General features: G+C 42.9%; 1 long non-coding RNA gene across 1 annotated transcript in view; it reads right to left on the reverse strand.

Annotated features, from left to right (window-relative positions):
* Positions 1-91: 91 nt before the first annotated feature.
* Positions 92-22,805, reverse strand: part of LOC137157569 (uncharacterized) — a 39,568-nt gene continuing 16,854 nt past the window's right edge. Inside the window, exons 2-3 of the long non-coding RNA XR_010921147.1 lie at positions 7,624-7,686; positions 92-223 (exon numbers count right to left, since the gene is read on the reverse strand). This is a non-coding gene — a long non-coding RNA (uncharacterized lncRNA). The remainder of the gene's footprint in view (positions 224-7,623; positions 7,687-22,805) is intronic.

The raw sequence follows: 22,805 nt of genomic DNA on the forward strand, positions 1-22,805 counted from the left end.
TAGTCTACCCACTAGACAACATCCTCTCTTTAGCGAGCATACATTCTCCTAACCACTCATTTTCAGGCAGCTTAAAAATATCAATGTTTAAGGCATTAAACTTTTATTTTACTAAAAACTGCCACAAATTTCAGAAAGAAACAGTGTTCAAAAGAAAATTCTTCTCCTCCAAGGATGCAGATATTATAGCGCCTAAGGTTCTGTGTGTTCAGTAGCTGTAAATCTGAAACAAACAATAAAGTTTTAGGGTTCTGTAGTTGGAACTGAAGGGCATTGGGCAAGTTAGTGACTAAGAACCTGATGGTGTAAAACACACAAACCGACAAATGAATACTTTTCAAGTATTTAACTGAATAAAATCTGGCAAAATATGTTACATAATAAATGTTGTGGTTGAAACAGCTTTGCAGTGATGTGGTGGTGATTTCTTTAAAAAGACAATGGAGTTCTCTCTCTCCCCTGTAGTAGGAAGCATGATTCTTTATATGGTTCTTTGGACTTTCGCTAGTAGAATGTAGCCTATAGTTAATTACCTAACTACGTTTCTTTGTTCTCAGTGGACACAAAAATCTCTGCATTGATACACCAACTGAATCAACATTTTTTTGCTAAAATTAAAAAAAAAAATACTTTGAGATTTCTTAGCAGTGTTACATTTCTTTCTCACATTCGTCGTGATAACATCTTGAAATATATTCAAGAAAGCTCAGTTAGTGGTGAACAAGAAAGAAAAATGGAGTGGAATATCTGTATTTATTTGTTAAAGTGTTTTGTGTAATCTAATCTGACTCTGGAGCTAGCTGATTTTAATCCTTATATGTAAGTCCTTTGCGGCCCTTCTGACCATGAAGATAAGAACAGCAAAGCTTTTACAATAATGCAATGTCATATTTATAAAGGCATCCTGCAAATCTGCCTGTGAGATTGGTAGCCATGGGGGGAAAATCCAATTTAACAAGAGCTTAAAAAAACAAATGTGATACACCACAAATCCATGTAACTGCTAAACAGAAGTAAAAGAAAAGGGGGAGGGAGGGAAAAGCATCTGCAAAGCAGCATCACAGTTGGTACATGATGCAAGTTAATGATAAGGAAATCTTTGGAGTCCGTATGGTCGTCAAGTGAGCGACAGGGGGTTAGAAGCTGTTCTAGGTTGCTTTCTGCTAAATTTGAATTTCAAGCTCTGATGTACAAAAAGCTTTGTCTTAGTGCAACCTTTTAAAGTCTTGCAGGACTGAATGCTGAATGGTTTAGTTCTGGAGCTTCTCTCGGCCTCTGTCATGTGTATTTTCCATTGCAGGACTTGCTGACAAGATTTCCAGCGTGTTCTTTTTTTAGTTGCTTTTTTCTTCATGCTTCATGGATATGGAGATTGAATGGAGAGATCTTTAATAAATAATGCTTTGCTGACAAATGACAATACAGTTAAAAGCAGTTTGTTTCCTGCTGGCAGCTTTTTTGCCAGCATTAACAAAACACATAATATAATCATAATGATCCATGCCATGAAGCAAAACAGTCAACCTCTTCTATATCTGCAGCCATGACCAGTCTTCCATTCCCTCTTGTTATGTAAATACACTCTTTACAGTGATACATTGTCCTCACCCTAAATCGTATTTGCCTTCAAATGGACACACACCTCAGTGCTTCTTGAAATCACCATAAGACAATGCACACAAGTTGGTTGATGCCATCAGATTGTCCTGCTCCTTCCCTTTCAAATTCCTCGTCTGCTCCTAATCCTCCTTCTGACCTGCTCCCTGTTCCCACTGAGGCCAGCGTTCCCTTTTACAGACTGGCCTATTGGCTCCGCACCCTCCCAAATCAAGCCAGGTCCATTTGACTCTGCAGGCCCGCCTTCCATCCCCTCTTCTCTGGCACTGTCTCCTCCACTTCATACAGTTCCTTCCTTGATTAACTCAGCTCTTTCTCTTCTCATTGAGCTTGCTCCTCCCTTTGACGCCTTCCTCACTGAGGCTGTCCCTTCACGTGCCCCATTTAGGTGGGACTCCTGCCCCCCCTGAGTTTTGTACAGGTGGTGTGATGGCAGCGCTCCTCCTAGCCCATTTAAGCGTGGAATGTGAGGTCTTTAGAGGAGAGGGGCTGCTCCCAGCTTGTGCCCCAGGGCAGGGAGTCAGTATTTTGTTTACAAACAGAGGCCGGGTGATTAAGATAGGAAAGGGCTGGTGATTAAATTAAAGATCTGGAACTCTTTAGATGAGCCTGCAAAGGGCGAGTGGGGGGTTTGAAGACAGAATGCAGGGGACTCAGAAGAAATACAGCCAAGCCCTCTGAGCCAAGGTTACATTCAGAAAAGAGGGAGATGTCTGTGAAGGGGATAGGTGAAAAGAAGGGGCCAAAACCAAGGGAAGGGATAGAATGTGGCGCCATCACCCTAGTATCTGAGTGCCTCACAACGTCTAACCTATTTCTCCTCACAGCCTCTTGGTGAGGTAGAGCAGTGCTGTTTTCCCCATTGTACAGATGGGGCACTGAGGCACAGAGAGACAGGGCCAGATTTTCAAAATTATTTAGGTACTTAGTGGGATTTTCAAAAATGCTTAGAATGTGAAATGCTTTGTAAACCCCACGAGATGCCTAGTTGCATCTTTAGGTGCCTAAAAACCTTTGAAACTCTGTCCCTAAGGCACTGGCCTGAGGCCATACAAGAAGTCTGTGGGAGAAGTAGATCCCTCGCCACTGGATCAGCCTCTCTCTCTGCTGCACACGCTGCCAAAAAACAGGACTCTGATAGATGGGAGCAAAACCAAGAAGCTCTAAAACTCCAGCAAATAGTCCTAGGTGATTGGGAAGGATGTCATGGTCGACAGCATGAAAAGCAGCACAGGGGTCAGGAAGGATGGAGAAAGAATGAGAGTCAGAGGAGGGGAGAGCACTTAACCCCCCAGGGTGGCAGGTTCTGCCCCCATACAGGGTTGTAGAGCAATAGCCGCTGTGAAATTTTACATTTTAACTGAAAACCATTTTGTTTTGTCATTTTTTGTTTTGAGTTTGAGAAAAGGAAGGATTGAGAAAGTGCCGTATGAGTATCAGACGTGTTCATGCCTCAAATTCTTAGGGTTGCAGCTGTAATCAGGCCAATTCCAGAACAAAGAATAGAAATTGTATCCACAGAGTTCATAAAGCCAACGATTATTGTCATTTGTATTATTCACTGGGCACCATCTGGGTGCTCAGCACTGTTCAGAATATGTCAGAAAATGTAGTCCCTGAGCCAATGTGTGTAAAATGTGTACCCTGGATAAGATAGCTCAGATATTTAAGTATGAAGTGCATAGTTATTGAGCACATGTTAATACCTATGAGTGGAAGTGCTGATAGCAATAGAAGTTTTATCTGATTAAGGACTGGAAAATTTGACCCTCTAACTTTTTTTCAAGAGGAAGAGCAGCCCAGAGCTCCTAGATGTTTATTTTCCTTTCTTGCCTGCAGTGGCCCTGATATACCTTGGAAGACTCAGTTTTTTTCCTCAAATTTAAAATGTGGAATTTTCTTGGTGTTTGGTTTTAAATATTCTCCTGTGAGAACTGCAACTCAATCACTGTAGTGTTGGGCTTCAGAGCCTTCTAGAAAGTAACTAGCCTTTAAACGGAAGTGAAAGAAGTGTTGCCAACTCTCATGATTTGTGTCATGACAATGATTATTTTTGTTAATGCCCCAGCTCCTGGGGTCAAGTGCATATGTGATTATTTCAGCCTTCATTCTTCAAGGAAAAGTAAGTGTCTAGCCCTCATGGCTGTGGAGAAAGCTTCAAACTGTGACTGCACTGCACTCTAAAGGTTCAAAAAGCAGAAGGCAAATAAAAAGAACACCACATCTATTATTTTTATATAATCTCATGATTTTTAAGCCAATCTTATTATTTTTGGTGGGCCTGACTCATGAGTTTTGAACATTTGGGGTTGTCAATGCTGTGAAAGGGACGTGAAAGTGTCCATTTCATTCCTGTTTCAAGTCAGTTTCTTGTCTATTATTTGTAGTATGGTAACATTCCTGCAGCCCCAGGCAGGTGCTGCGTAAATTCATAAACTCCCTAGTAGGATGTTTCTAAAAGTTAAACGATCTATTCCAGGCTTGATGAACTGCAAAAAAACAAGTAGCCTAAATGATAGAAAGTAATCTAGATTTTTCTACAGTTGTTTCAGTTGTTGTATTCAAGAGTTTGTAACAAAGTAAGAATATACATTAAAATTTTAAACCCACTCACTTCTAATACTAACTAATAAACCTTTTTAATATAGGAAATAGATACAGTGCTCCTGTCAGCTAATGTCTAATTTATTATCTGCAAAAACACCTAGAGTTTACAGGTGCCTAAGCAGCACCTGGAATCATGGTTAAATTACCCCCTAGCCTGAAATGGCGCCCCTGCATCCCTTCCGGACACAAACTCCTAATCTGCTCCCACTCTCAGTCTCCCTCCTGGAGTTAGACCCTCCATGTACCACAGTGTCTGTTACTCTGGAATCATCCTTGACCCTTTGTTCCCCTCTCTTCACATCGCCTGTCTGTAAATCTGTCTGTCATCAGAACTGCAATATTGTCCCTTTGTGACACTGTGTAACAGGGCCCTCTGGCTCCTATCTCTGTTCCAGACCAAAAACTACTCAGAGGCCCTTGTAATGTTTAAACTCCTTGAGTAGTTTGTTTACATAATGGATTCCCATCACCTTCACAATATATACAGCTCTGGCTTAGCAGTCCCAGGGGGGAAGGGGGGGCCAGCTCTGTAACAGGTAGGGAAGAACAATCTCACCCGTCTCTGTCTCCACCTTCCGTTCCCTTTCTGTGCCTCTTTGTAGGCTCTGCCTAATGGCTTTATTAACCTTCCAGCTCTGCCCCCACCCACAGAATAGGCACAAATTAGGCTTAATCAGATCCATTCTGGCCTGATTAGAGCTGCTGTGAACAGAGTGCTGTCACAGGCCTTCTGGCCTCCCACTCTGTCACACCCTGACATGAAATCCTCATCATGCCCCCATCTGCTTTCATCCTGACTATTGCAGTTCCCTCCTCTTTGGTTGCAGCAACCCCATGCTCTGAAGACTCTGGGCTGGATCCTCAGCTGGTGTAAATTGATGTATTTCTATTGAAATCAATGGATCTGTGCTGATTGATACAGCTGAGGACCTGTCCCTCTGTCCATTGGACTCCTGCTGCCTGCCTAGCCTAACCACTCCACACCTAGCACCTCCTGCAGCCATGTCTCTCTCTGTCTCACTGGACTCTTTTCAAGCACACGTCTCCTTCTTTGCCATTGCCTCTTTGTTTCTCTCCCTCTCTTTATGGCCTGATGGCTGAAAGCTTTAATTCCTCAGCTTACAATGGGCCAAATTCAGAGCTGTAGCATGAGATGGCATGTTAGATTCTCTTCTGGATCCTAGCACAAAGGTTACAACAGCTTAGACTCCTTGAGACATATTAATATGGTAGATATAAGCAAAAGAGAGAGTGGAAGGGCTAATGTAAATAAGGGAATCAGATTTTAAACATTTCTTCTGAATTTGGCACAGTCTCTTTACATTATTGTTTGTTTGGGGGGATTTTTTGTTTCTTTTTCAATTTTATTCATAGCATCATAGAAGATTATGGTTGGAAGGGACATCAGGAGATCATCTAGTCCAACCCCCTGCTCGAAGCAGGACCAACCCCAACTAAATCTTCCCAGCCAGAGCTTTGTCAAGCCGCACCTTAAAAATCTCTAAGGATGGAGATTCCACCACCTCCCTAGGTAACCCATTCCAGTGCTTCACCATCCTCCTAGTGAAAAGGATTTTCCTAATATCCAACCTAGACCTCCCCCACTGCAACTTGAGACCATTGCTCCTCATTCTGTCATCTACTACCACTGAGAACAGCCTAGCTCCATCCTCCCTGGAACACCTTTTCAGGTAGTTAAAGGCTGCTATCAAATCCCCCCTCATTTTTCTCTTCTGCAAACTAAACAAACCTGGTTCCCTCAGCCTCTCCTCATAAGGTTTTGCATCCATCAATCAACAAAACAGGAAAAGATATAGTTATAACACAGCACAGTGTTCAGTATACAGAGCAGGATGCTTCCCCCTTTCCCATGGGAGCCTACCAAAGATATGAAATTTTTGCAAGGGATGTGGTACATTTCCAACTCTGATGTTGTACGTAATAATCTGGATCTAAAGATGATCTCTGCTGGATAAGGAATGATGAATCTATCACAGGAATAAAAATTGCAGAAACATCAGAAAAAAAACTTTATATGGAGATGATGTAATATTGCTTTTAGCTAAACCAAACATTTCCCTAAAAGGTAAAGAAATCCAGGACTCTGGGAAAGCATCTAGATTTAAAGTAAATTATGCCAAATCTGAAATGCTAGCTATAAATTTGTAAGAATTTGAGAAGTCATTCCTCCAGAAAACATTTGGGTACAAATGGACAATAAATTCTGTACAATGCCTGGGAATTCAAATCTCAAACAACCTAGAAAAATGCTGTGATTTAAATCTCAAACCACAACTTCAGCAAATGAAAAGATCTGATGGGCTCGGGAAAGTATGCAATTTCTTGGTTGGGAAGAATAGCCATAATCAAAATGAATATTTTTTGCCAGTGATCTCTTTCTTGTTTCAAAATTTTACTGTGATTATCCCAGATAAAACCCTAACAGGAATACAGAGGATGATGTTACAATTTACATGGAATAAGAAAAGCGAGCTCAGATACTTTGTACAGACCTATGAAACAGGGTGGACTAGCTATTCCATATATTATTATCAAGCCAGACAGCTCAAAGCACTTGTCGACTGGGGGCATACTAACGCAGCCAACACTGGGAGTTTATTGAACAAGAAAAGTTTGGCAATGTAAACATCTGTATGCTACCATGGACTAATAAAAACAAAATCATGCCCTCCAGAAATCTATACACATCCTTTAGCAAAGGCTTCTCTATGGGTTTGGGATAGAACTATAAAATAAATACATTATTTTCCCTTGCTAATGACACCCAATGCAAATAATCCAGATCTAGGGGCAGGCCAAAGGGGGGCAAGCAGGGGCACAGGTCCCCCCAGTAATCAGTGGGGGCACAGAACTCCTCTGGCCCCAGGGCCAGAGGGGGAGTGTGAGCTCAGCTGGGTCTGCGGCAGGGAGGCACACTGCAGCCAGAGCAGATCTCATGGGAAATTTTTTTGTTGTAGATCATTTTCAGTTTGATGGGAAACAAAATGGCTTCTTTCTGAGAGATTAATCAAATGATAGGGTCAGCAGGGATGCAATGAACATTTAAAATAAAACAAAAACGGGAGGAGAAGGAACCAGAGAAATAAAATTAGAGTCTGCAGGTTACCGAAAAAGTTTAAATAGCAAATATGATTTCTGCATTTTCTAATCTTTTTAAAGACATTTTAAATTGTACCAGACATTTTATGCATTGAGAGTCACATTTTGTAAGTTATCTGTTAGAATCATTGCTAATGGCAAGTTACAGTCTAGTAAAACCAAACCAATATGGAAATAAAAAAAGCACCAAACCACAAACACTCCCTTTCAGTCACACATGCAATCCAATACTAAAATCTTTTGCTCTTCTCATTTCCCCCCTTTCCTTCTATGCCATACCTTGGGGTATCTTTTCATCTTGTCTGTTGCTCAGTTTTTTCTAACCCTTCTCACTTTCATCTCCTAGTGACCAGAGAGAAAATATGAAAATTGAGAATCTTGGAAATATGTGGTTTTCAATTTCCACTTTTTCATTTATAAAATAAGTAAAATAGAACTTTCTTAAAATGAGATATTTGGAAGAGTGCCCCACAGATAGGTACCCTTACCGCCCTGTCTTACCCAAGCCCTCCTGGACTGATTCAGTGTTAAAGTAACACAGATATCCAATATCCCAGAATGAAGTGTCCTGGAAAGTCTCTACTGCAATCTCAATCAGCAAAAGGATTTTGTAGGATGGAAGGTGGTTTTTTGTGGAGAGGGGAAGGTGATTTAAATTAAACGCTGGGCTGATCAGCCCCACTGCCCCATGAATGGAACATTCAGGTCCTGCTTCCAAGGTTCTCTCGTTTGTAGGTTGTCTTTCAATATTTCATTTGCTTCTATCTTAGGTTTTTATGTAGTGCTTGGTATTTGCTCTTTCCCAGCCATCTCTGTGTGTTCTCTCCTACCTTTCCCCTTTGCTTTCTAATTCAGCCCAGTTCTCTCCCTGCTCTCTGCGTCTTCTTTCAGTCTTCCCTCTTGCCCTCCCTTTTCTCCTCCATCTCATTTTCACCATCTCTGCTTGCCCCTCCAGCTCCAGTTTCCTTGCTTCCCTAGTCTCTTGTCCACCCACATCCCTCTCTTCCCCCTTCCATATCTCTGGAACCTAAATCTCTGCCCCGTTCCCCAAAAACAACCCCCTAGGAACCTCTCCCTTTTCTTTCCCATAACCCAAAATCCCCTTTATCTTCCCTCTTCATCCTCCTTGACCCATCCCTCAGGAATGCTCCCACCCCCCATCTCTACCTCCTTCTTTGTAGACTCCCAGGAACAATCTCCTCCCTTCATAAATCATCCATGTCTTGCTCCAACCCTCTCCTCATCCTCCAAATCTCTCTCACCCTCCCTGCTCTCCAATGATGTTTATTTATAGTTGAGCTCTTTGGCCATTAGGTGTCTCTGTGCTGCACGGAGAGTTCCAGGAAAAGGTGTGGTCTCCACTCAGAGAGAGATGTTGAAGAGAACTGGGCGGTCAAAAGTTTGTGTCAATATTTTCAGTGTCAGATTCCTGTTTATCCAGGACTACATGAAAGCAGCTCATTTAGTTGGCAGTTTGGTGCCTTTTTTCCCTGCTTAATAATCCCCTGTTGTTTAAGGAGGACTGTGGCTCCAGAATTTATTATGTACCCTTCCCTGGTCCACCTATCTGCTCCAACAACCTGCCTCTCCATATTTCTCACTCCTTGCCCCCCTTGGCTTCAGAATCCGCCCATCTATCCTGTCTATTTCTTCTTCCTCCATACCAAGAAACACCACCCACATCCCCAATTCTCTCCCATCATCTCCTCCTCAGCCCCAGGAATCTCCCCTTCATCAAATCTCTCTCTTTGCCTTTGCTCTCTCCTTTGGGTCCAAGAGCCCCCCCCCCCCCCCATGGGGTGAATGGGGTTCCACTGGCATAACAGAGAAGAAGATGGCCCCTAGTCTAATTTTTCCTCTGATGGAATCCCCTCCTCAGCCCTGTTTCCATGTAGCAAATCATGTTCACTGCCCTTCCCCTGAACTTCCCTATGTCTGCTGTTTCTTTTGAGATGAAGTGACCCAAACTAAGGGCAGTATTCAAGGTGAGGATTTTCCACATTAGTTGCTATTCCTTGTGAGCACAGTTCATTCCATGACGTTGGTTTTTTGATAGCTGGTTTGCATTATGCAGAAATCTCCATTGAGAGCTTCACAGAGATGCCAGCCTACTTCTCCTTCAAACAAGAGACCTCAGTGTCCTGCCAGTAGTTACTCAGGATCTGGGCAGGCTTGTATAGCCCACACTGAAACATGCACTGACACTGCTTTACTACTGCAGTATGCAAGCTAGCTAGATTAACGCTATCTGGGTAACTCCTGCAGTCACACCCCCGATTGCAATGTAGACCCATCTTAAGATTGTGCATTATGGTGCAGTGGTCTAGGCTGAATTTCAAGGTTACCTAGTTCTCTTAGATCCTTCCGGAGTTCCTCCATCTCCTCTCTAGCTTTGACTAACTTAAAACATTCTGTTAAGTCAATAAATTTTTCAACATTGCTATTTTTCTTGCAGGTAATTTTGTTAAACAGTTTTTCAATTAGCCAGCTCACGAGTTTGGCTTCAATATTAAAAGATGTTCTTAAATTTTTAAACAGTGTCTCTTCAGAGGGAATATTTTCCAGATGGAGTAATTGGGCCAGCTCCTTCCCTGATGTAAACCTGCCTCATTCCACTGGCGTCAGTAGAGTTACACCAGTTTGCACTAGCTAAGGATCAGAGTCTTTAAATTATATGTAGTTAAACTACAGGGGGGAGGGTGTTTGTTTTTGTTTGTTTTTTTTGTCCCATCAAACAATGGAGTCTTTCATCGGCACAGGATGCAAGAGGTCAGAGGTCAACCCCAGTATTAGGTCTCCTCCCATGCCTGTTTCTATCTTATTATTGCCACAAACTGTACAGTATTTCCACAGTAGGAAACACTGATGTAAGACTTCTCTAACACTTGAAAAATCAACACAATTGTTGAGATGCACTTTAAAATGGAGGGCAATGCTCTTTCCAATTTAATTACATTTCAGTTCCATGCAATCCATTGTTTCGCATTACTTGCAGTAATTTACAGATTCAATTCTATAGCACGCAATGAACAATGTTTATTCTCACTCTACAGGCCCGATTCTCCAGTTTTATGCTGGTGAGCCACTTGAATTACACTAGTATAACACAATGGGGAATCAGGCCCTTTATATGCTATCAAATTACATTCTCAGCTCAACACAGAGTGAGATTTCTTCTGCACCTCTCCTATGGATCCCGGTTAAATGTGATAGTGGCAAAGCTTACTCTGGACCCTTCCTTAGCAGGTGTTGAGGCCCTCCAAAAGGGAGTTGAAGGTGCTCAGCCTGTTACAGGATTGGGCCCTTTGCTTTATCATTAAGATTGATCAAGACATGATTGACTGCTCATGGATTTTCTCTTTATTAAACTTCGTGAGCATTACTATCCTTAGTGACTTTATTCAGAGATAGGTGTTTGTCAGAACTGTCACCACATGTCCACTAAAGTAAAGGAGACGGATATGTCTTTATCCCATATCAAAACTCCTGCGAACATGCTTGCTAAGGAAGTAATTTTTAAAAGTGTCAATCATATCAAGGTACTAGAATAGCAGTGACATGTCCCCTTAGCCACAGAAGCATAACCTCAGGACAGATATCATTTCGATATTTCTGATGGACAGTTTTCTAGGACTCATTCAGTATGGATTCAGATGCTTTTCTGTTAGCGCTCATGTTGCGTGAACCATCTAAGTAAGCCTTCTGCTGGAAGTTCTTCACTAATGACAGTGCTGTTGCTATATACTTCTTTACACTCAACTTCTTCTCTTGTAATGTGTGCCAGAAAATATACCTGAGGAATAGAAGAAAGGAGGACATGGGAGTTCCTGGTACTTCAGGTTTGTAAGAGTGATTATTTGTATTGCACATAGCAGTTAGACAATCCAGTCAGACTGGAGATATCAAAAATAAACAGGCATTCCCTCTCTTCAAGAGAACTCATGACAAACAATTGCAACAAGAAACACAGTCAAACCACAAATGAGTTAATGTGACCACCAGCCAACCGCACTTTTAGCTGATTATAGTTTAATGAGGATTCAGATGGGAGTAAAACTAGCAAAAAATAGAATTTTTTCATGGATTAGTTTTGTGAAACTGTTGTCCCCTGTTTACATTGAAAATGTTCAACTACTGATTAAGCAATGAAGTCAAGGAGTTACTTCAGATTTACACAAGGGTCTTGAGATCAGAACCTGTCCCTCTACCATATTTCCTGTAACTGACGTAAGGAGATGTATATATAAAGGATTTGTGGCGGTGTCAGTGTACAACCTCCCACATGCAGATTATCCTATTAATAGGTTGGCCCGGGAGCTTCATTCTCTAACACTGGGAGAGGCCTATAGATATCCAGCGTAACCCAAACATTGGATGGTGCTGGTGAGAGAGGGGCTAAAGTTGCCATGTTTTGGCACCACATAGACCCAAATGCACAAAAGGTGGCACCACATAGGCCCGAATGCACAAAAGGTACTTAGGCCCCTAATCCTCAGATTTAGGACACTTAAATCCCAGTGTTAGCACCACTGTGATTCACAAAACCCCCACTTGGCTGCCATCTAAACGCATTCAGAGCTTAAATTTCTGCTGTGAAAGGTTTCCTAGGTCCTACATTTCTGCTTATGGCATGGGCACTGTTGCCTCACTCTAGACGTCTGTATGCCTGTCTCCTGCCCATAGCCTCAATGCAATCCATGAGCTAGAGAAAGATAGAAAAAGGAGCACCTATCTCACCCACGAAGCCTGATCCAATAGGCATGCTCAGAGGTTGCCTACTGAGTCAGTCCCTTTAAAATCTGGCCAGAGGAAAGGTGTTGGTGGTCTTATTTTTAGCCCAGCGGTTAGATCACTCACCTGGGATGTAGGAGACTCAGGTTCAATTCCCCCCTTAGGAAGGGGGAGAGAAAGGATTTGAACACTAGTCTCCCATACCGCTCAGGCATGTGTTCTATCCACTAAGCTATGGTACATTCTGAGGTGGGATTCCCTTAGTCATTCTCTTTGTAGCTGTTCCACTATGTTTTAATAATTAGAGTCACTGGGCCAGGGAGGGCATGAGAATGACTCTGTTGTCTGGTGGTTAGGGCACCTTTTTGGGCAGCAGAAGACCCACGGTCCAGTCCCCCTGCACCAGGAACTCTCTAATTACATGGCATGTAAGTCCTTTTATGGCTCCTTGCTGTAATGTTTTGTTTGTTTGCAATAGTCCAAGCCTGAGGCAGCAGCTGCAACCAAGAGCGATTCCAGAGAGAAAGAAATTAAGGTAGAATAGACCTCATCGTTGATATGCTCAGCTTCTTAAGGATAACTGCATCACAGCTGACAATAAGCATTTTTCCAAGACCTAATTCTTGTACATTCAAATAAAAAAAGACATATCGAGATCCTCTGCAATAGTACCCCTTGGTGATTGTCAGTAATGCTATGTAATCCTAGAGTTTGTTGAAAAAAATTCACAATTGTAACTCAATTTTTCATCAAAATTTGAATTTCAACAAAAAGAGGGTAGAAATGTTCAACAAAAAAATTAATTCCATTTCCAACCAGCTCGACACACCTCATTCAGATGAAAAAAAACCCATGTTTTCTATCTGTTATCATACATCAAATTTATTCTATGTTTCTGGACCTGTCTTTGCACATTTCTACTCCCATGGGTCTCAAATGATTTCTGTCACTTCTGATCACAGTGATCATGGAACTCCAGGTCTTTCAGTTTTAAAAAACCCACATTTTCCATAACTGCTAGTTCCTCAAGGAATATCCAGAATGCTGTCACTTGTGGTGAACATGAACATTTGTCTTTTGACCAAATGGCAATGATCGTTTCCATCACTGCAGAGGACTAGGGATTTTGCTTAGTTGCAATCATAGTTCTGCCAATTTTTTGCCTGACAGAGATCACCTGAACGTAACCAAATTAATTAATTAATGCCTGAAAATGGTTTTTTCACAGTCAGCCTCTCACCCCCCCACCCCACCCCCGCCAAAAAAAAAAAGAAAAGAAAAGAAAAAAAAGAAAACCTGATTAAGATGTCAGCAGTTCATATATTTACTCCTGATCTGTATTAGCCACAGTATTATGTTTCTGCAGACACAGCGTCATATTTTGTAGCCTTGTTGGTGCTGCCACAAGCTTTTTTAATGATTTGCTTCTAAAGGCTTATTGCCAGACCCACCATAGCTTTTCTCACACACACACACACACACACACACACACACACACACACACACACACTTCACAGCTGAACAGTGCAGTGTGTCATACTCATTTTGTGCATAGTTTAGTTTTGTGGATGAGATTTGGCTGCATAAACAACTTGCAGCTATGTTGCTGCAAGAAGGGAAGCAAGTCCTTACATAGATACATCCTTTATGTCTTGTCTTAAATTAAAGCAAACCTACAGGGCTACAACAACTTTGGTGTGCGAGACCAGGGTACAATCCAGATTAATGAGCAGCTGTGTCACCCCTGCCCTGCAGCCCTGGATGCCTTACAATGCCTTGCTGAAGTAGCTCCCACCTAGGCTGCTCATAAATAGCCTTCCAGCATACCAGCCTCACAAAGAGTGTGTATAACTGCAGCCTGCCAACCACATTTGGGTTACACTCTGGATCTTGCCAGCCTGGGTTATACTGTAGGGTGACCCCAACACACCCCGCATCTTAGATTTCCCCCCAGAAATGTATGTCCTGTACTGCCCAGCACGCTCCTGGACAATACAAGTTAATTTAGGCCCATTATTTCTTTAAAAAGAATAATATGAACACGTCTAATCACCCTACATGCAGTTTCCCGACACTTCAATTTAAACACACTGGATTAGATAAAACTAGTTTAGCTATGAAGAGAGAGATTTAAAGTGAGCACAAGTAATGATGCATAAAAGTCAGAAATGGTTACAAGAAAAATAAAGCTAAGACATTTACTGATACCTTACTTAAACTATATCAGATTCAAGCAAAGTTTCTCACCCTACATGTTCAGCAGTCTTCCTGACCAAACCCTGTAAATCATCCCTCCCCCAGAGTCCAACAAAGGCTTCCTTTGTTGCTTCAGGTGCAATGAATGCAATGGGCAGGGAGAGGGGGTGCATTGCGGTGTGTCCCCTTCCTTTTTATAGTTTCAGTCCATTTCCAGTTGGGCACCAGGAGACAGAGTTTATGTGGAAGGATGTTCCCTGCTGGCTTTTTCTGACCTGTCTGAGATTTCTGTGTTTCCCTTCCGGCTTGATGACTCTGTTTGCTCTGCTTAAATTGTATTTAAAGCAGTACACATTCCTTTGTTTAGGAGAGACCTGTTTGCCAACCTCAGTTTGGGCAGGGCTGTGGGATTTGGAACATGTTAGTATCATAGGGAAATCTTATAACTTCACATACAACATAGCCACACACATTTTATCAGGACAATACTGACCAACAAGTTACGAGTTTTCAAATGATACTTTGACAAGGCATGCTTTGAACAAAGATTATCATCAGTGTGTAAGGTGTGAATACAGGGATATATTCTGTCACAGTATGATACTGGCAAACCAGGTGCCAGCTCACGCCAAGGCCCCTAGGCTTCACAGAACACTTACAAATGCATAGCTGGGAACCCATCTGGCTCAGCTGTGTTAGCATTATTAAAATAGATGTTAAATTAATAAAAATGTGTTCAGTATTTAAACTTGATGAAATGCTTGTAGGATACTCATGTATTGATCTCACTGATAACATCTGTAGCCCATGGTATAAAGTTATACTGAGTGTTTGCATTGTAAACCTCTGTTTTCTATGTAACTCACCAAACAGGAAAGAAGCATTAATTAATGTTGAGTGCTGGTCCTGTACACAAGGCGGCCCATTGAAACCAAATGAGCCATTTTGAAACATCAAGGGACAAAGACTTGTTGATTGTGCCCCTCACAACACCCATGAAGAGGAGACAGGTGCTGACACTTGTTCCATCAGTTTGAGTGTGGGGGAAGGGGAAAAAAAAAATCCCAGATCAGAAGGAACTGTATCACTTTGTTGCTTGGAATTTGAGAGGGCAATATTTCTAAGCATAAGCAAAGGATCCCTAAGGTGTTTAGCTTGGATTAGCTCTAAAGGACTGTAACAGGGTGGCAGCCACCTTTTGTGAGCACCCCTGGTCGAGTGCATGGTCCTGCAGTTCTCTCAGTTGATAGTCTTCTGATCACCAACTGAGACAGGGCTGAGTCATGCACAGTCTGTGTGTGGAACACAAAAAAAACAAAACCCTTTTGGGGTATGCAGTCCTACAGGTGCCTGTCACAGTACCCCTTGGTTGGTCTCTCTTCCTGCAGCCCTCCCTGGGCTCAGGTTTTCATTAGTCCAACAGGGGCCTATCACAATATCCCTTTCCAGGCTCAGTCTTTAAATAGCCCTGGCCCTGGTACAGGGCCATACCCACAGGGCTTCCTCCCTGGAGACATTTTCTTTGCCCACTCTGGGCCTTTCTAATCCCATTTCTCAAGCTGGGCCATTAAACCATCTGATCCCTTTCCAGGGGTATTTCAAAGTTCGATAGTCAGCCCCTTCTCAAATCCCTTCCTCAGGGCTTATGCCACTTCCCGAATGGCTGGTGGGGGGGACCCAGGCCCGCCTACTACTCCAGGTCCCAGCCCAGGGACTTATGAATAGCAGCCATGTGCCACTGCATTTCCTTTAACTAGTCGTGCTGCTACAGTTCCCTGAGCCACTTCCTCATGGCCCCAGCACCTTCACAAATGCTTCACCCTTACTATAGGGCTGAAGTCCTTTTACTTAAGCTATGTCTAGACTGATGGTGGCAAATTTGCCACCATCAGATCGATTTATCTGGATCAATTGAGCGGAAGTGGAGACCCGCTCCATCGATCCAGAAATCGATGCTATTAATCCACCTCCATCATGTGGAGTAATGTTGTGTCGGCGGGAGTGCATTTCTCAACAGCGCAGCGAACTGAAGACATCGCGGTAAGTAGGAGTTAGGAAGTTGATGGGAGATATGCAAGCTACCTGTCTCCCATCAACCGCTGCCAAATTTGGCAGCAAATGTAGACATTGGCTTAGTCCCAGAAGCCAACCAGGAACTCTCTCTTGCTCCCCTGGTCCCTACCAGCAACTGATCTGTCCGTGGTCTTGCCACTCCTTCAGCCAGTCCTCATTCCTTCAGCTTCAGGCAACAACTGACTGTGTCCAGTACTTCAGCTCCTTTTATATGGCCCTGCTTGGCCCTGATTGTATGCTCCCTGGAGCATCTCTCCAATTCGCTGCTTCCCCTGCAGCAACTCTAGGCACCTTGGAGGACTTCTCTACTGCTCCTTTCTGGGACGGGCTGTTGTAGGGCCCTGAGGCCTCTGGGCCTAGTCCACCCTTTCACAAGGACATAGAAACTTGTATACTGCAGCAGCTTCTATTGCCTTTTGGAACCTAAGACTGTTACTCGTGTGTGTGTGTGTGTGTGTGTGTGTGTGTGTTTACCTGCTTTAACCTTGTAAATAACTCATTTCTCATTTCTTTTTCTTAGTTAATAAATCTTCAGTTTATAGGATTGGCTACAAGTGTTGTCTCTGATGAGGGATCTAAGGTACAATTGACCTGGTTCTTTGGGACTGGGAGTAACCTGAATATTGTGATTTTTGGTGTAAGGAACCATCTATCACGAAGGCAAGCTTGCCTAGGTGGCAAGATAGATTGGAATGCCCAATGGGATTGTCTGTGACTCCATGTTAAGGCTGTTGTAGTGCTTGAGTGCTTGATACTTGATAGGTGAAATCTAAGTTTAGAACATACAACCAGTTTGGGTTTTGTGCCCTGTTTCTTAACAATCTGTCCTGAGGTTGTGAGCCATTCTAGACAACTTGACACTTGGCATCCCTGCATCATAATAAAATGTTACCTTCTCATCAACCAATAAGAAGTTTGGTTTGATATTGTTAAGTATGTTACATACAGTACACAGATTTGTGAAATTATTCAGATGATTTAAAAAGTTGTCGTGTTTCACACTTTGATGACACAGACAAAGCATAAACCAGAGTTAAGGTCTGTCCTGTCATCCAGAGGTAATGCAGCGAGGAACTACAATTCTCACTAGACTCACTACTCGTTTCTGTTGGAGTCACCTCCTCGACCAGTGGATCTTGGGGAACTGGCTGCTGATTAGCCCAGTGCCTCCACACTAATGTGTAACACCCCTTCCTATCTGCCTGTAGCCCTTGAAGAGCACAGTTCCTGGGGCAGCTGTCCTGGCAGGGGCTTCCCAGACAACCACTGCCCTCAGCATCAACCTCGGTGGGGAGGTTCCACAGAATAAAGAAGTGTCCTGCATAGGATTCTGCAGGCGTGGTGGGTGGCATCTTGTTTCATCTTCCCCACCAAAGCTTGGGCTGGGGAAGACTCTAGCAGTGTATGGGCAACTATCAAGCCCTAAGCACCTTCCCCACACTCAGGTCTGGGCCCCCACAGAGCGGTCAAGAAGGCTGCCACTGGGTTTGAGAGGGAGGCATGCTGCGGAGAACAGCAGGATCAGCAAGATTAAGCAGTAGAATTTTCAGCTAATCCAAACTGGCCTGCAACACGGCTCCCATAGGTTTTATGCACACGAGTACTTTTGCCTACAAACCCCTCATCTGAGTATCTACATCAGGGAATTAAACTACTCTGCCTGCTAGATTTGTAGATGCAACAAAGCATTGGACATGCAGTTTTGGAGACTAGTTCTGGAAATGTAGCCCAAACATCCCTTGCTCATCTCTAATGTCGGGTGATTCAAAAGACAGTCATGAGACAGCGATGAGACAAATCTCTGTCCCAGACTGAGAATATGAAGAGTAACCAATTCAAAACTGCCCTCCCTTCCTCGGGTCAGGCATTAGTATTTTATAACACCTCATCTCACTTGAGGTTTGGAGAGAGGGGGGGTAATTGCATTTTTTCTTCTCCCAAAGAGCCATACTGGAACTGTCTAGCCACCTTTACAAAGAAACAGATTATTTTTCTTAAAGGCCAAATCAGCTGATGCCAATCAGTGTAGCTGCACTGACTTCAATCTACAGTAGCTCATGATTTGGCGCACGGTCTTAAAGTGTTTGCAGCAGAAAGGCCCTCGATGCATTATAATTAAGTTTTATTTACTAATCAAATCTTTTACTGTTTGCAGTGCATTAATCCCAAAACTGATTTCAACAATAGAAACACACGGGTAGACAGACGGGCGCAGGGAAATATGAAATGATTCTTTGGAGAAATGGCTGAGAAAATTATTTAACCATAGCTGGAATTAAGCAAGAAACAAGAAACGCAATGGTCATCATTCAAGAGTTAATTCCAAACAGGTTAGAAGGGAATCAGAACTACAGCATTAGGTCATCCAGTCCAGCTCCCTGCTCATGTGGGTTGATCCCCATCACACATTTTCTAGAGTTCTGCCCAATCTAGTTTTAAGTGTCTCAGTTGATGGGGCTGACATCACTTCCCTAAGCAGACTGTACCACAGCCTCTCACGGTCAGGAAGCTTTCCTAACATTTGAGGTTTTCTGTCCTCAATAACCTCTTGCCTTTAGAAGCCCATGTCGCTTGCTGCTCATAGCTCCACCACACTATGGAAATTTACTGATCTCTTCCCCTCTCCTCCCATTATTTGTTTTATTGTTTTACTGGGGACAGAAGTTAGACTAAAAGTAATGAGGTGGTAACTCTTATGCTGTTCCTGTTCGTTACAATGGGCCAGACTGAACCTTCCTGCAAATCTAACAGCAGGGAGGCAACAAGTGACACAGACAGTTCACAATTCCCTTTCCGTCTAATCTTTCTCTGTGAAGAGGTCCCTTTGCAGTCCATAAATGAGAGAGAGCAAATGCAGGGAAACCCCTAGATTGTGCCTTTCCTTTGTTCTGCAGTCTCCTTAATGCTCTGAAGCACTCATGCAGACACACATTATATATGTACGTACACACACACACACACACACACACAAATGAACTGGAAAAATGACATGGACTTAAATTGCCTGCAACATGCAGGCGAGACAGCTCTACCTCCATCACATATGACCACACCACTATCACTAAGATGGCCCAGCATTTGGACAAGAGCAGTTCATGGGTGAAGAACAGCTGCCTGAAGCTAAAGCCAAGCAGGACAGAGGTTAGGCAGGCAGGCAGAGGAAAGCACTCCGAGGCATTTACAGACACTGTGCAATGTCTCTGGTTGAAGGTACAAACCTATTATTGGTCGGTTCAGTCTGCAGTTAGGAGTGCTCCTGGATTGATCGCTAAAGCGGAGTTCTCACATAGCAGCATACACGAGTAACACTTTCTACCATCTCCAGTCAGCTAGGAGACTCTGAACAATGACCTGGCCTCCGTTATACATGCCTCGGTTATCTCCTGTCCAGACTACAGCAATGCATTATATCTGAGCACAAAGTCGTCAGTCCTTAGGAAATTCCAGCCAGTACAGAACATTGCAGCATATCTCCTCAGCAACTCTGGCTACCATAGACACCTCAGACTTGTCCTCCGATCCTTACACTGGCTTCCCATGGAATATCCAGGCCAGTTCAAGGTCTTGGTCCTTATCACCAAGGCTCACAATGCCTTGGGCCCACTCTATCTAAAAGATTGCCTAAAGCTCCAGGATGAAGACCATGATTGACCACTTTGCTTCTCTGGCAAATGGAGCTTTCTACCATTCAGGTAAAGCTCATCTGTGTAGGTGGTCCAAAACTGTGGAATGAATTTCCACAGGACTAAGAACCATCACAAACCACCCTATCTTCTACATCAAGATCAAGATGCACTTTTTCAACATGCCTGCTCTAATGTAGGCACAAAGCAGCGTGTTCATATAACTCTTCACCCCAACCTCCTCAACAAAAGCCTACTAACACATTACTCTGGATTCACAATTCCCCCCTTGGGCATCAGATGAGAGAGAGAATGAACCACACGTGACTGATGTTAGTCACATTGCTTAATGCACAGCTGGAAGGCACTCATACTACAGTCATGAGGGCAGGATAAGGATTCTGTGCAAGCTCTGCTTATGAGAGTGAGGATCCAGGCACTGAGTCATTGCTTCGTGGAGCATCCTCTGGGATATCTGCTGCCACACGATTCAAGAATACTGCCTCAATGCCACCATCCCATGAATAATCTCCACCGGTTCTGAGGCAGAAAGAGGGGAGAAATTGCAGATGGTGCTGCAGAAGTGGCATGCCGTTATCTTCTCTGTTTTCTCCCTCCTTCCTCCCTAGGAGAGATCTACCTAAGGCCTTGGAATCTATGAACTTTAATGAACTGAAGGGAAGATCAGCCTGAATATTATCACAAGCAACATCTAAATACACACTGTAGAGGAAGAGAATAGGGAGCAGGGGAAAAAAAATCCCAGTGTATAGTAATCAGTGAATAGGCAACTTTAGTGGCTCAGTTTATCTGTATGAACTCCAAAGAGAATTGCCAGGCATCATTGAAAAAACAGTGCTTTGGCTGTTGGAGCAATTGTTTCCTTCAGTGCATTATAATTAACTAAATCTGGGACCTGTCCTTGCACTGAGCCTGAGACCTTCCCTTCTCAAGGGAATGCAATCTTTCATTTTGCCACCACTGATGCCCTATACAAACTTGTGATCCTCTTTCTGGGGAGATTAATCTACATATCCCAAACCACATAACTGGAGTGGCATTCAGAATTCAAAGAGAAGTATTTTGGAGTTGCTGTGCCTGGCATATTTCTGCACAATATTGGAATTTGCATCAAAACCGGATCACAGGTACACAAACAAAAACAACAACCACACCATCAGACATCCACATTTATTCAAATGAGCTGAGATTTCCAATTTAAATGTATAGAATTTTAAATAGACAGCCCTCTACGTCATATGCAAAACCATTTACTTGCATTTGCTTTTGAGCTGGCTTTGCCATTTAGAGCATTTGGGACAAATTCATCTCATGTATAACTTCACTGACGTCCATGAAGCAACACCAGGGATCAATCTGGCACTTTGTTCCCACAAGCCTGTATTGATTTATTTCCCTAGATTTACTTCCCATTTTCCCTTTATTAATGCAATTTCTTTCTCATGCAGAATTTGCTCAGAGTCCTATATATGCTGGATTTTTCATATTAAAGCCTGGACTGTGACGGAGCCTCCTCCTCTTGCAGAGACTGCTGCCTCCTAGTGTCCATGAGGACACTAGCTACCCCAAAGGGACCCAAGGGGAAGCAGAACCATGCCCCTCTTAGCTGCACTTGGCAGCAAAGATGGCTGAGGATGGCGGGAGACTGCATGTGGCATCCCCTTAAAAGATGCACCAACTAGCATGCTCCCCTTGCATATTAGGAAACTCCAGCATTCGGTGTCCCCTAGTGCTCATTGCAGGGCAGGGTAGTTCCACATAGCCTACTAGGTACAATAAAGCAAGATTCCTGATTCTCAGTAAGGGACTTTATCAGCAACAAAGAGAGAATAAAAAAATTAAAATTACACACACACACACACACACACACACACACACACACACACACACACACACACACACACACACACACACACACACACACACACACACACACACACACACACACCACAGTGGTTTGTTAAGATCTGAAATGGACCTTTAAATTGACATAACAGTTGGTAGCCAAAGAGATCTACTTCATCCCTCTATTATACATAACTACCAAAATTTACAGATTATGGGGCCAAATCTTGTTTCTGCCCCTACTTCCATTGAAATCAAGAGGGTGACACTCTTAATTGGGCCTCTCCCTTGCAGATTCTCCACTGGAATTAGGATACATGTTTTGAAGGGGTGTTCTCCAGTTATGTTCATGGATTTTTCAGAAGGCTCTTCCCCTCTAGTCACTAGTAAAGGTTTTGCAGATGGATGTTTCAGTTTGTTTATTTTTTTTTAAGTGAAAATAACGGTACCTCTATTTTTACAAGAACGTGACAGATCTTCAGAAGTTCCTCTGAATATTTCACTTAAATTGTTTAAGGTACTCTCAGAACCCAATTACATCTTGAGACCATTCATCTCATGGTTAAAATTGCAAAATTGGCATTTGACTGAGGGCTCCCTGTAGTTCTCATATTTGAAAACTAGGTTCCACATCACTCAGAATTTTCTACTGACTTAATAACCAAAGATCACAAGTTTAGGAGGAGTCAGTAGAACCTCTGGTTTAAATTATAGTCCAGGTACTTGATCTGGGAGCCTTAAACAACTATTTTAATATTGAGAAAGCACAATTTTTTCTAATCTTTTTATCTATAGGGCAGAAAGATATTTAAGACATACGTTCACTGCAGAGGCAGAATGACTTGCGATTGATCTACAGTGAGGAGAGAAAGATGAACACGTGTGACATCCGCAAGTGTTATTGAAAATTCAAGGAAAGGAGATTATGGCAAAACTAAATGAAAGGCTTTATTAGAAAATAGCCATTTTCCA

This window comes from Emydura macquarii, unplaced genomic scaffold (genome assembly GCF_026122565.2).
Source record: "Emydura macquarii macquarii isolate MOO-44397 ecotype Brisbane River unplaced genomic scaffold, CSIRO-AGI_Emac_v2 contig_1551, whole genome shotgun sequence".
In the NCBI taxonomy this organism is placed as follows: Eukaryota; Metazoa; Chordata; order Testudines; family Chelidae; genus Emydura; species Emydura macquarii.